We start from the raw sequence: 22,222 nt of genomic DNA, 5'->3' as shown, positions 1-22,222 counted from the left end.
CGGAATCTCGTACTCATCGACGTACATTCTTCTCGGCGATAAGATTACCCGTTTCATTAATTTCAATTAAAAGTAAGAAATTAATACCACGGTAGCCGCGATTCTACGATATTTGAGGTTATCTGAATTATTTATATTCGTTGCCAATAAAGTTTCCGAGTTACACGGGTCGTGTTTGGATTCATTTCGATCGGGAGAACCTCGCCGATACACCGATATCGTTAATCGGGAAGATAAAATACGAAAATGAAAAATATCAATTTTTATAACCGGACGATTCAACGCAACCCGCGCGGCATTCCTTTGAAACGCTCGAGATCGACTATCCCCACTCCGCGCGCTATTTCTTTCCCGATTACTTTCACCGTGTTTACTTTCCTTCCTTGTCTCCGAGGCTCGAGACGTACGTCCAACGGTTCAAGTACGGTTCAAGATCACATACACAAACAGACACTTTCTTAGAAAAATTAATACGATATTCCTCACGACCTGCACAGCAACACAAATCCGAATAAAATCGCTGCTCGATGTCTTATCCGATAATTTCAACGTGGACTTCCCCTGTTTACTTAAATTTCATCGAACGTTGCCGTATCGCCGAAGCTGAGCATGTGAAGAAAAGGGAGAGCGCCCACTTCGGTCGTGGCGAAGTTACGAGGTAGGTTAAGAGACGCAGAGCAGGAGGGGGAGGGGCGGTGGGAATTAAATGGGGCGGACTCTTGATTAGTTTGGTCGTCCACCCCGCACGGAGAGCGACCCCGGGCCACTCCCACGCCTTAATCCAGCATTATGAATATTTTCTCCTCGTCCCACAGTCGGTGCCCACCGACGGAGGAAGAAGGTCCGTTTTTAGCGCGACCAGTGGACCGCAGCCTGTGACGATCCCCTCCCCTCTCCACCTCTGCCCTCGCTGTACCCTCGCATCGTGTCTTGGGACGCTTTTATTGACGTCGTCGATGCTCGTGTGTCGCTACGCGCTCGTTCTCGACCATCGTAACACTCATTGGACGCGTCTGGGCGATCTCGTAACACGGAAGACGCCGCGGAATTAAAACGCGTTAGGGCGCCGAAGTACCAACGCGAGGAAAAAGAAACGACGAGCTACGGTGACTCATACAATGTACGATCTTTGATCGTCACGGGGAGGGGGACCAGTGGTTCTTCGAACGCTGTGATTTATATTTTCACGAGGTACGAGGACATCTGTCGAGGACATTATACACGCGTGCGAGTCGTACAGGTGTATGGACCGAAAGGATTCGATTCGGATCGATCGGGACTGCCCTAGGAAGACGTACTGGACCGATTCGGTTGGGTGTTACGTAACCTTGATCTCTGGTTCGATTTTAGCTCGAGAATCGGGTTGGAAGATTTAACGTGCACGACAGTGGTGATCATCGGAAAATTTGAAAGCATCAAATTTTTTTTTAAATAATTTCGAATGACCGTTTCAGAAGTTTTTCGATGATTTTTTCTAGGTTAATTAATACATTGGATTGTTCGGAAAGTCATTTCGTTTTCCAAAATGGAGAGTATATAATTTAATAAAATGTTTATACACTCTAAAAAAATCATGTTTCATTTTTACGAAAAAAAACGAAATGACTTTCCGGAGAACGTAATAGTTACTTTTTGAAAACAATTCGTTTATGTGTTGAAAAAGTTTTGAAATTCCAATGTTCAAAAAATGGTCAGAATTATCAAAATCCAGACTTCAGGGTTATCGGCGAACTTTCGCGTAAAATAATGCATGAAGTGATTCCATGAATTCTAACATTCTTTATAAATAAAAGGTTTCAGTCCCGATCCTTGCCGAGAACTACGTAACTTCTCCGTTGCGCCGTCAGAGAGGAAGACACACCGCCTTGAACTCGATTTCCATACTTCCCAACAATCTAGAAACCCGTCCAAAGTTTCTCGCGCGAATTTCACCGCCGCGAGAATACGCCGCACAAAGAGGAGGCTTCCACCTCGAGGTGGAACGCGTCGAAGCCACGAGCGTCGAATAAGTCTCGCGAGTCACGGGATTGGACCCCAGAGATGCGCTAAATTCTCGTCCGAATAAAGACTTCGAACAAGGAATAAAACGTTTCGGTTCTTGGCGCGAGACCCTTTCAGAGATCTCCCAATTTAAAGCAACCGCGGTAACGCCTCGGTTATTGATCGAAATTCCTCGCTCGGATTTATGATCACCGGTGTAAAGATTAAGGCGAAGACAAAAGAAAAATTACAATTTGAATCACAGAATGAAACTTCACGACGAATATACGCACATTTGAAATATATAAAATATATAAAAATTCTCATATTGTTCTGCAACAAGTTTCTCTGACATTTTCAAACTTTGCACTTACGTTTCTCGCAATTGGCTACTCATCTACGGCTATAATTCCGGTTACGATTATTGCCCATGTGTATCTACAAACCAGTCGAATTTCATTCAAATCGGTGAAAGTTGCTTCAAACCTACTTGTAAGCGACGGATCCTGACAACTTCTAACCGAACGAACTCAAGCGATCTGTTCTTGAAATATTAATTAACCCAAACTAACATTAATACCTCATTCGTGTTCAATCTTCACATACTCTCCATTGCGCAATAAATAAATAAATTAAAATTCGATCCAATAAACGTCAGAGTAAACCTTGCTCTTAACCGTCGTCCGTTATAAAATAATTAACCCAAATTAACATTAATACCTCACACGTGTTCAATCTTTATTTCCATATACTCTCCATTACGCAATAAATAAATAAATTAAAATTCGATCCAATAAACGTCAGAGTGAACCACCTTGCTTTTAAACGTCGTCCGTTATTCAACCAAAGTTTTCTCCCCTCCCCTCCCTCCTTCTCGTCCCGAAGTAGAGAAAATCCTCTCGTTCCTCGGTCGAGAGAACCCGGTAGGTCCGCGGTAAGATCCAAGACGCCTTTGAAACGGTTCCAGGGACGCCGACGTCGTCGTTGTGAGAAAATCGCGCGGATAGACGAGCGACGGGTAGGTTTTACGACACGCGAAGCGCGCGCGCGCGCGCGCACGCGTATGCGTACGCGTATGCGTACGCTGGTCCCACCCCCCGAACGCGGGGGCGGGAATGAATCTCTTGCTGGGTAATTAGGCAGATTACTTTCCAGAGTCGTTCTAGTCCCGGTTTCTTACCCGAGACTCCGGCTACAGTATATATTTCGAGCAACGTCCCGGTCCGTTGGGGTCGGAGGACAATTAAAGGAAGAAATTCTTCGGTTGGAGGAGGGGGGGTGAGGCGGGAAGGGTAACAGCGATGGTCCGCCGTAGGCGAGCGCGCGCGCGCTCGATTCGAGCGTAGCCGAAATTCACCGCAGGGCTAATCGACCAAAAGGCGCGTTTCTAGCGGAAGTAATGTCGCGCTTAAAGACCTCCGCCATCTACCCCCTGACGCGGTGGGTCTCGACTTACCAGAAACGGTGCCATGATTACCGAAAATATCGCGGCCGGGACGAGAGGGAAGCCAACGCTCGAATGACGATACGGTGGCTCGACGATGGGGTTTTCTGACCTTTTAAATTGTCACGTCAACGATTTCTCGTGTATATTTACCAGAAGTGTGTTCATTCATTTAGAAACAATACCAATCGCGAATCGAGAACGCGTTGGAAACGATACGAGTCGAGTAAGTGCCCGGATAGATGTCTCTATGCTCGAGAAAATTTTTATTATTAATTTTCATATATTTTATACAGACATTGCGGTTTGTGAGCATTTTAGATGTTTGTAGATATCGAGTAGGATGTGTTACAATTTTCTTTTTGTACGCTGGTAGTATCGAAGTGCTCGAAAATCGATAATTATCAATACGCGAGGCACGTGTAGAGAACCGATAGTACTCGAACTGGTCGCGGGGGACACCGAATGGGGGTACGACGAGAAGACCTAACCCAAAAGTACAATGAACGACCTTGGTGTAAATGTCGACGAAGAACCTGGAGAATTTGGTGAAATTGGATACCGGAGGATCTTGGATTGCTTTCGGTGGGTTCGGATCTTTGTTACCGCGAGGAGGCTCGCTCGCAGCGACTCGCTGAGCGACGTAATTTAATTTCGCGTCTTAAATCGCAGGACTTGCGGTCGATTGCACACTTTGTTTCCCGTAACGTGCAGTGGAAGCCCTTTGAAAATCTTGGACACTTTTTTATTTTTACCACCGCTGTGTACCACGTGGATGAAAATGACGGGAAAAGGGTGGCGCGGGGAGAGCTACAAGGGAGGGGGACCAAGAATGTAGCGTTTTTATTTACGAGCAGAAGGAAGATCCAGGTCCCGACCGCGGCCGGTCTCCTCCCGTTAATTAAATAATATTTCTCGTGAAGCCCACGGGAGCGGCCGGCGTAAAGCTACGATAAGAGCCGTGGGGAGAAGAGTCGCGTCGACGAAAAAAACATGGCCCCGCTAAGAGCACTTATTGCAGTATTGAGATCGTAATTCAGAGGAGACCTCGTCGTAAACGTTCTCCCGGCCGGACCTCTGGCCGCACCGACCTTTTCTTCTTCTCCTCTTTCTCCCAGTCCCTCGTCGATTCCCCTTCCCCCACTCCTCGCAGCACCGGCGTTGCGCGTCTTTCATCGAACGCCCAACTCTCCTCGCCCCTCCCCCCGTCGCTCGCCGCCTCTATCCCCACTCCGCGGATCGCCCGATTTCTAGGAGTCCACCGTTAACGACCGACCGAGACGGTCATCCTGACGGATGACGCGAAAATTGGAGACCAGGCTGTACGGCCGGATAAATTTAGGGTGGCTCGAGTGGGAGGGGCAGGGGTGTGGGAAGGCCGGTTTCGTTCAAGACGGGAACAGGTTTATTGGTTTCTTTGGAGTCACTGGGTCAGGGGGCTTAGTTTGCGTTGGACGACGGCTTTCGGTTCTCGAGGTGATTGATGCGTTCGCGGGGCGATAGAGGTCGTGGAACCGGCGATCGTTTCCTTTTTTCGAACCCGTGTTGCACAATACGGCAACGGGAACGGTTCCGGTAACGCTCATCGCCGATTCGAACACCTGTGGGTGTCCGCGTTCGCTACGGATATCCCACCCCGGTTTGTTGTACAGTCACGCGTCGCGTAAAAGAGAACTGGGAACGTGAATGAGAATCGACGAGTGATCTCGGTGAATCGTGGACAAGAAATTAGGAATGAGCGAGAATTGATTTTTGGAGGTATGTGGGAAAGGAGTTTGGAACAAGTTGGAATTGATTTTTAGAAAAATATTAGAATGGAATTGGAGATAAATTGGAGAAATTTGTTTTAGAGATACATTGGAGAGAAATTGGAAATAAATGGGAATTGATTTTTAGAGAAATATAGAGAAGGGATTTATAGTAAATAAAAATTGATTTTTAGAGAAATATAGAGAAGTAATTTATAGTAAATAAAAATTGATTTTTAGAGAAATATAGAAAAAGAATTTATAGTAAATAAGAATTCATTTTTGGAGAAATATAAAAAAGGAATTTATAATAAATAAAAATTGATTTTTAGAGAAATATAGAAAAGGAATTTATAGTAAATAAAAATTGATTTTTAAAAAAATATGGAGAAGGAATTGGAAATAACTGGGAATTGATTTTTAGAGAGATACGAGAAAGGAATTTGTGATAAATGAAAATTGATCTTCAGAGAAATATCGGAAAGGAATTGGAAATAAATGGGAATTGTTTTCACGTAAATGCGGCGAATTGTATCGAATAAAATTATTCCCCTCTTACCCGGTGTATCCTTTTGCCGTTGCCGATTGATTAGAATCAATGTACCGTACTCTGCACGATGCTACGTAATAATTGTGCACCACGATAAGAGAGGAATGCAACCGAGTGCAGCGAACCAAACAGCCGGCGAACTTAACTCTCGAAAAGTCAGGAAGTCTCTCGGGATCGAATTTTTGAAATTCCGATGAATTCGGGCCGGGTCTCGTGGCCGTTAACCCTTTAGCGTTGCCGCTGAACTCGATCTGCTCGTTAGGTTATCGCGAGCCGTGCACACGGGGAGTGTGCAACAGCGCCGAGTGCCGCGGGTAATCGAGAGTAGTGGAAATATACCGGATATCTCGGGAAGACGGGCAGGTTTTATTGCCCGTTAGTTTCGATTGGTTTTAATGCCGCTTTATGCTTATGCTCTGCCCTCGGGTGAAGTAAGGATTTCTTGCCCCGTTGCAGTAAAACCTGAAAGCGTGAATTTCATTTGATTTATGAAATTTCTCGGTCACGTTTAACGAGTTTTTCAAGCTGACCTTCTTCTGGCTAATCAAGGTTGGGGAAAAAAAAAAAGAAAAAATTCCCCCCTCGACTATTCGACGCTACCGAAGGAGTGACATGTATATTTTCTACCAGGTACTTCATAATTTTGCTGCAAGTGGTGCAACTGCTAGTATTTTTATTTCTAACCTAAAACAGAAACTTTAATTTCTAACCTAAGATTTTTACATCTAACCTAAGAGTTTTACGTCTAACCCAAGATTTGTACGTCTAACCTAAGATTTTTACATCTAACCTAAGATTTTAACATCTAACCTAAGATTTTTACATCTAACCTAAAATTTTTATTTCTAACCTAAATACATCGTTGATTAGGTGTACAGAAGTCAGGGTACTGATAGCCAAGTGAATATGTATGTGCCAAGATTTTGATTTCTAACCTAAAAATATTACTGACAAGTGTACAGAAGTCGGTATACTGACAGCCAAGTGAAACGTGAATACTTCTGCTGAGTGGTAGTCAGGTTTTTCAGGGTTATTCGAGTAGAAGTGAGGGTGACACGACGGAGCAAGATTCGGAGGATTTTACGTCGGTGCATTACGTAAGTTCGAAAGGTTAGGATAACAGAGAACTCAGCCAGAAAGCTTTGGGGGATGTTCGTTTCGTAAGAAAATATTTACGTACAGGGGTCGGTACCTTGCAGTACTCTAACCGATAGGACACGTGTACATCTCCAACATTTCACATACAATGAGCCCTGCTTTCAAGTGACAAAATCGGCCACCGTCGATTCGCTTGAAAACGGGGTAGGTAGCGACTTTCAACTTTCCTACTTGTATTATATTATACTTCTCCTACCGGAGAAATTATCCTCCCATACCACCGACTGGATCTATTTTCTACCTTTTTAACATCCATCGTACAACCTACCCCCCCTCCTCCTATACACCTCATGCAATACTACTTTTCGCATCAAAGATTCATTCAGTCGTTTCTAAGTCTCACTTAGAACTCTCGCGCAAGACTTTCAATTTTTCCCCGGCCACGAATTCGTCAACACTACCAATACCTACAACGTGCTCCCAAAAAATTACCTATATTCATTTTTTATCCTACGACGCAATACGCAAATCGTAAAAGAAATAACCAAACTCGAACATGAATCGCGAAAGGTTGACTCATTTGACACGCCACAGAGTGGGAATCTCTTCTCTGCTCTTCCATCCGACCTCCTCCGTGCGATTTCTCCAACGTCTCTCCAAATTAAACGAAGCCCGGGTATTAATCTCGCTTATGGCCGTTCGTTCCCGCGAACGTTCCTTTCGTGCTTTTCCAGGAGAGTCAGTCGCCTCGCTTTCGTTTCATTCTCCTTCACTGCGCATTACTTACCGCTTCTCCGCTTCCTTTTTTTCCTCCCCCCTCCACCACCACTGTAGTGCACTTTTCTCCGGCGTCTATCTCTGTCCTTTTCCCTCTAGCGCGTCTATCTCTGTCCTTCTCCCTCTAGCGCGTCTATCTCTGTCCTTCTCCCACTAGCGCGTCTATTCTTCTCTCTCTCCCTCTCTACGCGCTACCGTGCACGTCTCCCCCTCTCTCTTTCTCTCAGCGCTACCGAGTACTTGTCCTTCTCTCTCCCACCGCGCTACCGAGCACTTCTCCCTCTCTCTCCCACCGCGCTACCGAGCACTACTCCCTCTCACTCTCTCCGCGCTACCGAGCATGCCTGTCCTCCTTTTCGAACAGTTTCGTCGGGATTGCCCCGTCGCGTTCCTTTTTCCGCCATTTCGCTCGACAAACATCGCGGTCGTTGTCCCGTTGAGTCTAGGACACCCGGCGCCCGGCATCCGGCGGCGTCTGGCGTCTCGGCGCCCGTTTTCCCAGTCACCTTCTCCTCCCACTGCTTTCTCCCAACCGTCCGGTCGCTGCACCGCCGGCCAATGAATGGACTAGACAAATTGGCCGGCATCTGGCCTACTCTGTCACAGAGTGCCCCGAAGCGATTCCTCCTGGTGGCAATTTAGGTGTACAGTATGCTGCATACGAGATCGAAACCGTTTTTCACGACGTCGAAGTCGTCTTGATCGATTTCACCAGTGCGTCGTGTGCAGGGACTTGCCCAGCCACACCGAAAGTGTTCAATAGGTGTTAAGTCGTTTTACCACCTAAGTGGAGAGAAAGTTTTGAGCGAGAATCTGGTGCGAAGTGTCTTGGGGAAACTGGCGTTACGGATGGTTGGGTAATGCCTGAAGATCACGTGGTTGCGAAGAAATAGCTGACGCAAATAGTTTTTGCGTTGGGTCGATTGGGTGAATAAGTGGCTTAAAGGTATTACATTCAAGCGATCGACTAGTGACGATTTGGATTGTATAGGTGGAAGTAGAGTGTTGGTTACTTTGGTCACGTCTAGTTGGTGGAAGAAAGGTTTGAAGTATCGGGGTACAATATTCGAGGGATAATTTTTATCGACACACAGGTGAAAGAGGGGCTTGAAGATTCCACTCACAGTGGTTTAAACATTCCATGTACAGTGTGCAAGCGATAATTTTTCCAGTCACGTTGTGCAAGTGAGAGAGAAGCTTTAGACTTCTCGACGTCAGTTGCTCTTCCCGTCCCTCTGCATCGAGATTCCAGTTAAAGCGAATAATAAATACCTACGACTTGTCGATACGATCGAGAGGTGTACGATAATTTTAGATTAGAAATTTAGAATTTTTCAAAGTACCAATTAGACTCTGGAGAAGAAAAAGGAAGAGATGGAAACCGTATCCGATGACTCACAGAGCAGGTACGGTCATCGCGCGTACCGTTACTAAGGATATCGTCCAGCGACACGTGCCTCGTCTGCGTTTACGAGTCAATGATATGCGCGTTGGAGACTCGAACAAGACTACAGACGACTACGTCCTCGTGTTACGGCGATGTCTCGGCTACCGATCAAATACTTGGCTCGGATTCGCCATCGGAAGTCATTCCACGAAACAAACTTCTGTACATCTGTGCTCCCAATCACCGCAAAAAGCAGAACGAAAAACGAATGATTCATCGTATTTACTATTGGTCGACTAAGAGCAACCGATAACAATAACGCGCGCGACGGTGTGGGTAGACCGTAAACTATTGTACAACGGGAACGTAAACACGCGTCAGCCTTCTCACGGGTAGTGCATTCCCGGAGACTACTCTATCGTCGCGCAACAGTCCCGACAGCGAAACGACGAATGCGTCGGCCAATCTCCGTCGACCCAGATGTGCAGATAGGCTCGCGAAACCCTCGACAGACGTTTCTTCGCACGGCGATCATCAGCGGCGTCCCGTTCGTCGCTCAAGATCCCCCCCACTATCACCATCTAACCCTGACCGTCGACCAATTCAAATTACGAACGATAATACAGAAATGCCTCCGTCGTGCCTGCCGCGGACGCGTCAGTTGCACGCGATACGAAGCCGTCCCGTGAGAAAAGGCGCGCGCAGCGAAAGAAAAAAAGTGGAGGGGGAAAGTGCCCTGCGCGGCCCCGAGGAGCATCACGCCCACACGCTCACTCGCAGGATACCCGCCGCCGCCGAAACTGATCGCTATTTAGATATTCCCCCGGTCAGCGCGGAGATGATCGCCGCGCGCCGTTTCGTGCTTCATTCAGCCGGTACGCGTTGCAACCCGATACGGTCGACGGCGGCGCGCCGTCGACGCTCGCCTGGCATCGACAAAACGGATGAGGGATGGGGAGAGGAGGGGAGGGGCACGAGCGGGCGGTGTGGGGAGAGGGGATTTAACCCTGGAAAGGATTGAGGCGCGCACCGGGGAATCCCCACCCAATGACAAATGCCTTAGTAATTTTGTTATACGAGTATTGGCGAGCCTTTTATCCCGGCTAATCTCCATTGAGGTTATGAGCGATACGGGGATATTTTGAGCCTCGTGCACAGGTCGAAGAAATGGTCCCCCATATCCGCTGAACGCATTTCCTTTAAACAGAATATCTTTGTCAAGAATTATTATCCATATAATTTACTTCATTCGAATGCGATTAGTGATAATTATTAAAAACATACGCTCCTTGTACCATGCTAAATGGTAACGAAGCCAGTGAAGAATTATTGGGTTGTTCGGAAAATCATTTCATTTTTTTTTATGAAAATGAAACACGATTTTTTTATAGCGTACAAACATTTTATCGAATTATACATTCTCCGTTTTGGAAAACGAAATGACTTCCCGAACATCCCAATATTACCGTCTCCCCGGTTTCATGTACTCGAGAGATTCTTAATTGTCACTCGGATCCATTTTGACCCGTGTACACGCGACAAGTGTAGAATATGACTACCTATGACCACCTAAAATGGCGCAGAATGTGTTCGTTAATTCGCGCCAAGAATCGCAGAAGAGTCCTATACTTTTTCGTTCGAAGTACCCAACAATACCGGACCGCCCTCTTAAGGGGCAACACCGGTCGTATTCCGTAGGTAAGGGGTCGGGCAGTAAATTAATTACGGCTTAAAACATCGTTAGGATCCGCCACAGCCGGCCGTGGGTTCGGTTATTAGCGCAGTACATCATACTCGTGTGCCCGGGATCCCCGAATCCACGCGGTGGTTTTCAGCCCCGTGTGTTTTTCAGGCTCGTGTGCTTCAGGTCTCGACTCGTCGTACCCGGACCCCGCGCCGGGAATCCTGAAACTTCCACATGAGTAGGGGAGGGGGTGGTGTAGCTCTCGATTATTTTCTTCGTTTTCTTGCGTCTCCTCGTTTACTTGTTCGCTGTCAGGGATTGCTTGTCGAGAGACTCGTCGAGACCGGGCGGGGGAATCCGTGTATCGGTTCGACCGATGGTTTATTTAAGTCGCGATGTTTGATTTAGCGTGCGCGGTTTCTAGCGGTAACGCGCGACTCACCGGTAGCAGCGAGCCACTGTATATTAAACGAGTGTCCAACGAATGTTCGCGCACCAAGGATAAGGTTCAAGGCGGGTCTCTGGTTGCGCGGAGTGGTGGGGGGAGACGTCCGTGGATCGTAGATGAATGTTTCGAACGCTTCGCGGTCGTCCAACGGTGAACTAGGTTAGGTATTTCTGGAAGTACGATTTCCGTGTAGTGTCCGCGCCAATGGTGTTGACCGTTCAAGGTCACCAGCTCTCTATTGCGAAACAAGCTCGACGTGACTTTCGAGAGCTTTCGTATTTGTGTATAATATTTTTAACGGGGTGACAAAGAGGGTTATCCGAACGGTAAGAGTCGTTACATTTAAATAATATAAATGGAGATACACGGCTGGTGTAAATATCGTAAATGTACACTTACAGTCGGTCAACGTGTTACTGGAAATGTAGATATAAAATTCTTTAAATTTAAGACCACCGTTACGTCGAGTTTTATTTGAACGATAACACTAAACCTTCCATCATAGATGTTCATTCGTTACGCCCAATCTTGCGATCAGCGATGATATGTAGGAAAGCAGTTTCGTCGAGCACTACTTTCCTGGGATTTAGCACGCTTTTTCCCCCACCGGGGGCGCCATTGCCAACTGTGTCTCGTCGTATAACCACGGATTACCTCTCTTTATCTCCCCCCACCCTTCCTACCTACTATACGAACCCCTCTCGCTATCCCATCCTCCATCTCGTACATCCCATGAAGTGCCCCTATACGTAGTGATGGGCATTCACTTGCTCTTATTGGTATCACAGAAATAAGATCAAGTGGAAACTTCGTGCGAAGCGCTGCTGCGAAATTTTATCAAATAATTATTTTTAGTGTAATCGGCCAACACGTTAGGTTCAAACAGGGAAATGTTACCATCGACCAATCTATTGGATTGTTCGGAAAGTCATTTCGTTATCCAAAATGGAGAATATATAATTTAGTAAAATGTTTATACACTCTAAAAATTTTCATTCTCTTTTATACACGACTCTGTCTAATTTTCTCTTCGTTTAATGTCTCTTACTCAAAATGCAACCACAAGAAAAAAATAATAAGAATAATATTATTTTCACTTATTGTTAACCATCAAAATAAGAATATTATTCTCAGTTAATATTATTTATCAATTATCATTGTCCTTCAAAATAAGAAGAATATTATTCTCAATCAATATTATTTACCAATTAATGTTCCTCAAAATAAGAATAATATTATTCTCAAAAAATATCATTGGTCAATTATTTGACAAATTAAAAATTATTTGATTATTTTTTTTCTAAGGACTTTATTTCTAAGTACTCAACTAATATTATTTATCAATTCTCATCGAAATAAGAATAATATTATTCCCGACAAATATCACTGGTAAATTATTTGATAAATGAAAAATTAAATTTTTAATTTAACAACCGGCGCGAAACTCGCACGTTAATCGACTCGTATAGAAATCGAAGGGTTTCGAAGCCATCACTGGCCACACGTCCCCGTGTTGTATCTCGCTGCTCGCCGGGATTCGAATATTGTAAAATATCGTCGGACGCGGCGGGCAATTGCAGATATTGGAAGGCCACGGCGCAAACAGCGAGCGAGAGAAAAAAGAGGAAAAAAAGGAAAAAAGAAATATTTGCAGGCGACTCGACCGCGGTGATTAAGGCGGACGTAATCGAGGATTAACGCTGCCCGAGCGATTTTCGATACGGTCGGGCCCCCAGCCACGGCCCGTTTGCAGTCGCCCGGTGAAATCCCACGAGTTTAAGCCGCCGCGGAATGGAAAAGATGAAACTCGAAACGCACAGCGCGGGAAGCTTATCCGATTATATCGACGCGGCACGGTTGTTATAGGTTAGGGTTCCCGGAGGTCCTCCGCGAATCGAATCGGCGCTCCTCGCGTCCCCGATTGAATCCACGGCGGCCGCGTACGACGAGAAACGAAGAATCGCGACACGATTAAGATCATAAGGCAATAACCGGGGGACATTACGAGCCCATTATCTCGAAAACGATCGCCCGACGAAACTCGAAATAAATTGAGTCGTGCAACGACTAATTATCATCGAGGTATTTCAATTGCCACGTCGTTTTCGGAACGACGCCACTGCACGAAATATTTATTTATTTTTAAGCGGTGAGAAAACAGTACGTTCGCCAACGAAGAGAGAGTGTGGACTCGTAACCGAGCGTACGCGTGAAAAAAATATTGGAACGTTTCGAGGGACGTATGGACGCTGGGATTGATATTTTCTCAAGGTCGTTGTTTCGGTGACATTTCAAGTCATATTTTTCCACCACTATGTGCCACGCGGAGTGTGAATAAACACGTTTAATGACCGAGAACCGGGAAGAAAATTAAAAATACAATGCTGGAAACGTGTTAGTTACTAAAAAAAAAATAGTATCTAATCATCGATCGAGTATTTTTTTTAAACAATAATATCCCAATGGAGAAGAAAATAGGAAATACGAGAGCGCCGGAAATAGGTTAGGTTTACGGACTAACCTGAACTTACACGTGTAATATTTGTAATAGTTTCTTTTTTATCTGCTTTCGATTCAAGTTCGTTTCGTATTTCCAGTTTCGAATAAAATAGCATTTTATTAATATAGATTCTAATCTCGGCGCGTAGCTAGCAGACGGAGAACACAGGAGTAGCCCGATCGATTTTACATTACGATTCTCGGTCTCGGGCTTTTTGCTCTTATCGAGGCTGCGTTTCAGAATCCTTAATCGGGAAACGATGTCGTGGGTATGTAAAATCGGGACGTACATCGGGGAACAGGTCGTACGAGTAATCGCTGGCAGAATGCATCGGTGTACCCACGGCGTACAGGCCGGCTTTCACTTTAAGCTCGGTTCACATGAAACCAGCGCCACGTGAGAGCGAATATTGTTCCCACTGGTGTTTCGTGTATCCGTTATATTTCACGCGGTGCGTTCTTTTTTTTTTCCTGGAACTGTGTCTCAACTCTTCGAAATACAGTGGACTGTCTAATAATAGCTCGCGACGATGCTCGTACGCGATGGGTCGACTAGTCGGGCCCCCACTGGGACTAATGTCTATCCGTGGCACGTCAATTTAGTTCTCAACTCGTTATTAAAAATGGAGGAAATTTCACAAACGCGTGCAGTCGCTTCGAAGATAAAAGTAAAATGTTATTCGACACGTGGATAGTGCTGCCTGTCCCCGAGTCAAGACAGTGCTGCATCGCGGGGACTTAAGGCCCCGTTTTCAATTTCTCGACGCGCAGATCGCACAGATCGATACCTTTCTTTGTCACGGGCGACTCTTTTCAGCTACTTTGATCGTATTCTGTTCGCCGTGTGAACGCACCTTTAGGTCTTTAATTCAGGATGCACTATGAACTTTGAAGTGCGTGTTCCTTAAACTACGAGATACTATTACTCAACTTAGTACACATACTTGCGGAGTCTCGGTGTTTCATTTAATCGGTTACGGTTTAATTCATTGTGTACACAGTGTCCCATTTATAGAATGGTCGAAACGATATCTCGTAGGCGTCGTTTCGAGAAAAAAAAAGTAATACGCTACTTGATACAAGTTCGTGTAAGTTTACGTACGAAGAAGTGGTAGGTGGTGAAAAGTGCATTCATCTAGTGCATTGTAATTTAGTAGAATCGGATTGTTCAATTTTATGTGCTAATTTTACGAAGATTACTAAAATTTATTAAATACTAAATTTATTTTCTAAATTACAAACTTGTACCAAAATGTATCGAATACTAAATTTATTTTCCAAGTTACAAACTCGTACCAAAATTTATTTTCCAAGTGACAAACTCGTACCAAAATTTACATATATAAAATTGGTAAATTACATTCGTCCTTGTTCCGAAAATAAATAATTCGTACGAAAAAAGAATAGAGATTTTTCATAAATTTATTATACTGGTTATAATAAACCGATGCAAAATTCTATCTGTTCGATCGGGAAATAAATAATGGGGGACAACGAGACGTTGGAAAGTGTGTTCGTCTCGCGAGGAAATAGCGCGCAAGATTCCAGAAGACGGTGCACAAAAGCGCGGATCGACGAGTGCAACCGCGAGACGCGATAACGATCGATCGATTCACTCGGCATTTCTCCCGTCCTCCTGGCGGGCTGCTCGCCCTTATACGCGTCTCCGGTGCTAAAGCAAAAGCTATCGAATTTCATGTATATGCCTTCCTAGGAATGCAGGCCGCACCGCGCGCGTAACTCTATACGTCGGTCACGCACGGAGGATTCGCGGGAGCGACGTATATGCTCGGTATTATGTATACACATTGGCCAGACCGATCGAGGAAGTATTTCCAAAGCTTGCTCAATCCTCGGCGATCGTGTGTCCCTGCGCCTCGTTCCCAGCCGACGATCCCGGTCTGCAGAAGTATCGACGAGGGACGTGACAGGAAAAATTATGTCAAACAGGGCACAGAACGCCGCGCCGTCTAGCGACGTCGGTGTCTCGTCGTTGATCGCGAATGGACACGGACACGAACGGAGAACCACTGTCGAAAGACCAACCTCTAATCATGAATCACTGAAAAGAGTTCGAAAGTGTAGATTCTCTCTGGTAGTTATTTGCCAACAGTATTACTCAACCGGTGTGACGTTTCTCTGTCCACGTTCGATAAATTATTGTTAATTTATGCGAAGTTCAATTTTGAAAACAGTGTGTAGTATTTTTCTGCCGGTTATTCGTCGATAAATGCAATTTCTGTGTCCAAGTCCAATAAATTATTGTGAATTTATCGGTAGTAAAAAATCTGTCGATAAATTACTGTACACTTATCAGCAGGGACAATATTTAGTCGGCTTGCGGACCGACGTGACTGGACGTTTACTTCTTTTCTATCTTTCTCTCGGAATTCCTCACACGCCTTATTCTTCCACACGTGGTTTTTTTAGTCACCGAATAAACGAATATCAGTTCCATGATTTCAACAACTGGTTAATTATTAGAGTTCATAATTTTATCATTGGCACGTTTCTATAATTTATTTTCTAAATATTGCACTTTGTCGTTTCTCGATTCTTCTCAGTACATGTTTCCCAATCCTCCGCAATGATTTATTTTGAAAAAGTATAATTTTTCTTTTTTAATCGAACGATTCAATTTTCTAAAATTGTACGCTGGTGTGTTAAATAAACCACCACGAGTAACCAAGGGTTAATTCTAGCGTGAGAAAATGAGGTTAATATATGTTCATGTGCGTAAGACTGTGTAATGTCTGTCCATAGTTATCGTCATTTTCCAATATATGGGGAGGATACATCGAATATCTTCTTCGGGGCTTGTTTTGATGTCGTCTCATCTTTCCCGTATCAAGCGAACTCGCTCGCGACAGGGGTGGCGGCCTGGCTGATCAGGCCACGTTTTATTCTAGTCGCGCACTCTCGCAGGAGTTATCGTTCACGCTAATCTTCGCGCAAGAAACTCACGGTGGCATGAGTCCCGTCGCTGCGGAACGTAGATCCCATTTCCGTCTTAACGTCGATTCCTATTTCTCGCGCGTTCCATTGTCACCTTAACGCGCCACCCATCGTTTTTTTCTTCAATTTAAACCGTTTTTCCATCCATTTAATTTTTCCACTTTTCCTTTCCACTTAAATTTGAAAAATAACAATGACCGACACACACTTGTGTCGCTACATTTGATCGAGTATCGTATATTTAATAATACGCAGATACATTAAATAAGTACATTTATACAATTTTAAATATTCATTAAGTAATGCTCGTTTAAATTTTAGTAGAGTAGTCTCGCCTAGATTCGATCACTCATCGCCATCATTCCCCCACTACTCGTTGTCTCGAGCTGAGCGTAACCCGATCCTATGAACAAAGACGATGAATAGATAAAGTGCAAGCAAGCGAGAAAGAACTAGTGTGCGAAGCAACGATGATCGAGCTCGAGTACTTCAAAGAAGCGCCGCGTTACGACGCCTCGTCCAATTACAAAAATTGTAATTTCTACAATTTTCACTTTATCTTTGCGATAATAGCGTCAACGGATCGGTGAGATTCTCTCGATGAAAATGAGTCCAAACAAGACACAAATCGGACAAATTTTACCGCTATTCTGTTATTGTCGCTATTTGAAAACTTGAAAATTATTATGAACAAAGTTCGTCCGATTTACATCGTGTTTGGGCTCATTCTCATCGGGAGAACCTTGCCAATTTATCTATACAGTTATTATAAAGATAAATATAGTACATTGGAACAATAATTTTAAAAACTGAAATTGTACAATTCGAACGTGGGAAAGCGATGTTAGATTGTTCGAGTTACTTCGGGGACACTCGGTATACCTGTTTCCCAAAGAATACCCGTTAGAAAGGCTGGAACAACCAATCGAAGCGTCAACACGCGTTAAAAAATTTCTAATCCACGCAGTTTGTTGCGTAAGATAGTAGTTCGCTGTGAATACTAGCGATTCGAGATTACCAGCGGGGTTGTAGCGTTTATTATAGTCGTGGCTCGTAACCCTAGTCGTGTAACGGTCTAATAAAATTATCAGCCGGTGTCGGGAAACAAGAAACCACGGAACTGCAAGCATACGCTTCGAAACACTACTAGTATTACAAGTTTTATAATTTTATGAAGCCGAGGTTGCGCGCGTGCAACGTCGCCGATCAAGCGTAAGAGGGTAAACGCAAGAACGCGTGCGTTACTGTGGGGTCTTGAATCTCGTGATCGAGATCGTTGAATTCCGTGCAACGAGTGAGAGGTTATGATTTCCAAAAAAATTTTCAAACCATCGTTCAACGCACAGTTTCTTCGAACGTTTAACTACGAATTTATGTAACCGAGAAATATCAATCTTGTTTAACTTTCTAGCTAAAATTCTAGAATTCCAAGTATTTTAATAAAAATCTACATAGGTTATGTTACACACTATAAATATTTGAAAGGATTAATCACAGTTGCACTTGGCATTTGGTAATCTGGTAAATATTATATATTAACCGATTAAAGTAAAATATTAATACCGAATGTTATTGTTTAAAATAATTGGAAATACTTGTCGAATATTCGCGAGGCTCTGTTGAGCGCACCTAACCTCACCTGAAACACGACTCACGAAGTAACGTATGTAAAAAATGACACCGTTACATCAGACGCATAAATTTGTGAAATTGACAATTGTCGAACAAATTTATTCCGTAAATTTATTACTTCGCTTGATTAATTGCAACTCGGGTGAGAACCTCCCCAAGAAATGTTTGAGATATTCCAGTTGCAGAGGATATACGGGCGCAATACAATAACTTTACGAACACCGGGTTCGTTTGAAGTCTCTCAAGGAACCATATTGCAAGCCCTTCGCGAGTCCTCGAGGAGGCTAAGTCTCGATAGTTCGTCGTCGAACCCCAGCGGCGTAGCAGCTGCCCCTGTCCCGTTCAAAGCTCGTTTTTTACATGAAGTAATTTTTAGGGTGCCGACCGAACTGTGACCATCACAGGGCGAAGGGCTTTCTCCCGAAGAAAGATCGGGGCACTCTCGAGCTACGGTGCCTCTTTTCGCGCCCCACGACGATTGGCTTCCTTTTTTATTTTTTTTTCCCTTTTTTCTTTTTTTTTCACCGTCCCGCCCCTCGAATGGCAGAAACTCCATCGGAATACCCTATTAGGAACGGCGCGCGATTTTTGGAGATAATGATCCCCGAACTTTTCGAATGGCTTTTCTAACGGATAGCCTTTTAACTTCCCGCGGATTACGGGGGTTCCCCGATCGAAACTTCGGCAAATATTTGACCCCCGAGCCTGCGGTGAATACAGAGCGTTAACGAGCGGGGAGATTTTACCAAAGTGCTTGGATTTTCGCGTGATCGTCGAAGCGAATAAAAATTTGTGCCATCGAGTGGAACGAAGAGTCTTTTTTATTCAAAGAAAAGATGTGATTAAAAATATTGTAATCGATAACGCGGAACGCGATCGATGCAATCTTTTTTGCAGATATGTGAATTTTTAGGTTATGTGCGCGCGTGGGTGACGTTGAAACGTAATTATGTTACGAGGTGATTAAATTGTTTATGCGTAGCGTTACTCGGGTGAGAATTAATGTTACGGTTCGTTGCAACAATTTGTACGATCCACTTTGGTTCGATATATAATAATATAATATAGATTGTACGTTAGAATAATCTAAGAGGTTATGGCACTTATGAGGGTCTATTGGATAATTATAAAACATAATAACAAGTATTAATAATCTCTGTCGCATAGTCGGTCAAATAAATCGGAATTAAAATGTTCGTCTTGAATTATACTCGTTTAGATTATATGGATGAAAACCGATATTGATTCTGTATCCGGTGTTCTACGAGGGACGCCACAAGGCAAGCGCCAATAAGCACGTAATGAACTATTAAATGAATTCTGAAGTTGCCCCGACATAACCATAAAATTAATATACTTCCTATCACATTATATAGTGATTCTTATTGGAGTAAATGAAGATGAAATTTATTTTTCTTATAATCGTGTTACGCTTGATAAATGCCGTTTATTGAGGATCACGGGAAAACTTTTTGTCCGAGCTGATAAAAACATCTCTAATGTACGTAGTTAACCAATGCGAACCTGTTGCTTTGGAATAAAAGCGAGACGAATGGGCGAATCTTTTGTGTAACTTTAAAAAATGATAGATAGTATATTATTAAACATTTTTTAATTTAAATAAGTACAGTCTCGTTGGTATAGCTGTACATATTTAATAAGAACAACAAATAAATGATTTAACCAAACAACAGGTTATATATACTATAACAATAGGTTATATAAGCAATAATTTATACAATGTATTCAAAGGTTGCAAGAGTTAAGGAAACGAAAATATTCTCACATCCATCGATAAAGGAAACAACACGATCGGTGTTGTTTTTACGGACATAAATACACCGTCTCGTCTCTCGTGTTTTTTCTCTCGAGTCGCCACTGTTTGCCCCGTTGCTACGGCGACCGTTTCCGACGGACCCATCCTGACGCGACACCCCCCACTCCTGATAGAGAATGTCCGCGCCGAAGCAGAAACGCTACTTATTCATTCGTCGGACAACCGTTGAACCTCGCGTTTACATGTATCCAGCGCGTGGAAACTTCGCTGGTGTAATGTCACGATTTTTAAAAACAAACACACGACACCAACGATAAATAACAATAGTCGCAATTATGTCATCAATGCCGCGACACGAGGGAAACCGGCAGAAATGGAAAGTCGTTTGTGGGAAAGAAATTGCATTGACCGCAATTATGCCATCGTCGACGCGACGCATGCATCTCTTGGTGTATTAATCCTAGTCGCGTGATGGACACGACGTTTCTTGCGGCTAGAGGCACGATCCACGACCGTAGAAGAAATACGCGATCCTTCCTGAAAGGTTGCCGGCGTTTCTTCGAGCATCGTGTTTCTGTTTACCCAGGGACTGGTTTGCTATGCTTTTTCTTCTACAAAATAAAGGTTGGATACGTGGCTTCGACCGGAGTGTAATGGGAATCGACTTGACCTATTGAGATTTGTTTACGTTTAGCGGTGCTTCGAACGTCCTTGCAATTATTCGTGGAAATGCGACTTGTACGGTTACCAGTCGATGTAAATAACGTTGTCGACCACTTGATCTTAGAAACTTGTCCCTCGACGCGCAAGTTACGCAACCGTAACACTTTATTTACGTTTCATTTAAGGAGAATGGCGCTAAAATATTTGCAAACAGTCTTGTCAACAAATTACAATTCACTTACGCGACTGGCAAGCTTCTCAACTCACTTTTGATGTTTCAACTCACTTTTACAAGCGGTACACTTGTACTACTTTACAACCACTCTTTTTTTAAACCACTGAATCGAAACAATGTACTAACCTCTGTGGACGCTTCTCGCGCATTGAGAAACACTGCTTCGGACCAAACATTTTTCAGGCAAACAGCTCATTAACGAACCCCAATTAGACCCCAATAAGTCTATTTTTACGCTTCAGAATCATCCCGCGAAAAATGTACGAGTACTTGAACAAACATAATTAAACTTTTCCCCGCATCGATCGTTCCAGATCTTCCGATATCGGGGGATCGCGGTTCCAGTTATCCGGGTACCACCAATTACTCGGTTACACTCTAAATTCCTGCACGATAAAAATCCTAGCTGCTCTTATCGTGTGTACTTTATTCGGCAGAATGAATGTATTCACTAATTAGAAGTTTTCTGCCGGTGGAAGCTTCTTGAGAATTTCTAACGAGCCATAACCTAACCGAGTGGATAGAGCTCGCGTTATTCGGCGCCATCATCGATCCTCAAACACGTCGACCGTTCCTGTATTCCTAGTTCGTCCACGGGACCTGGTTTTTGTTCCCTTTCGCGTCTTTCGGGCTGGTTCCGAGTAAAGGGAGGCCAGAGGGGGGGGGGGGGTGCAAGAGCTGATCCGAAGCGGAAAGTGAGTTTTCTGCCAGGTCCTCGTCCGCTCGCCACCCTTCCGCTTTTTCCTCGTTTTTTCACGCGCGACGCGGAACGACGCTTGCGCCGCATACGTACAATTCCTCTGCATGCGTGGCTATACGGGGTGGGACGATAACTTTCGAGTCAACCCCATTTTTTCGTAGGGAAAAAAAATCGTTCGGTTAAAAGGCAGCCCATTTCGTAGGGTACACATCGACGTGGAAAATATTGTCCTGTTAAATGGATGATCCGCGTAGGAACTCCCCGCCGTGGAACCGAGTCGCACGAAGTTGGTTAATTTTACCGTTTAGGTGGAAAGGATAGAAGGTGAAAACGAGTTTTGTAGTGCATAAATATGCAAACGACAAGGAAGGGCGACCGTGGCGCACTAAAAACTGTAACTCGATGCAGTTTATGTTTTCTGCCCCGCGATAAGGAAACGAGTTACGTCGACGATAGATATTACCTCATCCTGGTGGATAAAAAAATTTTTCCTGCGCAGCTTCGGTTGTTCAGGATGCTATTTCAATAACCAATTCGAGACATCGAGCGGTTGGATTTTTCTCGATGCTTCGCGCAATGTTCGAGAACCGAGTCTCGATTATCAATACGCGAGGCACGGTCGGGAATCTTTCCAGTTGCTCCAAG

General features: G+C 44.3%; 3 protein-coding genes across 4 annotated transcripts in view; 1 reads left to right on the top strand and 2 right to left on the bottom strand.

Moving 5' to 3' along the window:
* Positions 1-22,222, top strand: part of LOC143148534 (uncharacterized) — a 163,861-nt gene that overhangs the window by 28,896 nt on the left and 112,743 nt on the right. The window lies entirely within an intron of this gene.
* Positions 1-22,222, bottom strand: part of LOC143148537 (uncharacterized) — a 60,289-nt gene that overhangs the window by 15,491 nt on the left and 22,576 nt on the right. The gene's annotated exons all lie outside the window — the stretch shown is intronic.
* Positions 16,917-22,222, bottom strand: part of LOC143148538 (uncharacterized) — a 122,023-nt gene continuing 116,717 nt past the window's right edge. The window contains exon 2 of the mRNA XM_076314952.1: positions 16,917-16,973. The gene's annotated coding sequence lies outside the window, so the exon portion shown is untranslated. The remainder of the gene's footprint in view (positions 16,974-22,222) is intronic.

The sequence above is a fragment of the Ptiloglossa arizonensis genome, chromosome 6 (genome assembly GCF_051014685.1).
Source record: "Ptiloglossa arizonensis isolate GNS036 chromosome 6, iyPtiAriz1_principal, whole genome shotgun sequence".
NCBI classification, from domain to species: Eukaryota; Metazoa; Arthropoda; class Insecta; order Hymenoptera; family Colletidae; genus Ptiloglossa; species Ptiloglossa arizonensis.
Note: the sequence above shows the minus strand (reverse complement) of the source record. Positions and strands in the feature narration are given on the sequence as shown.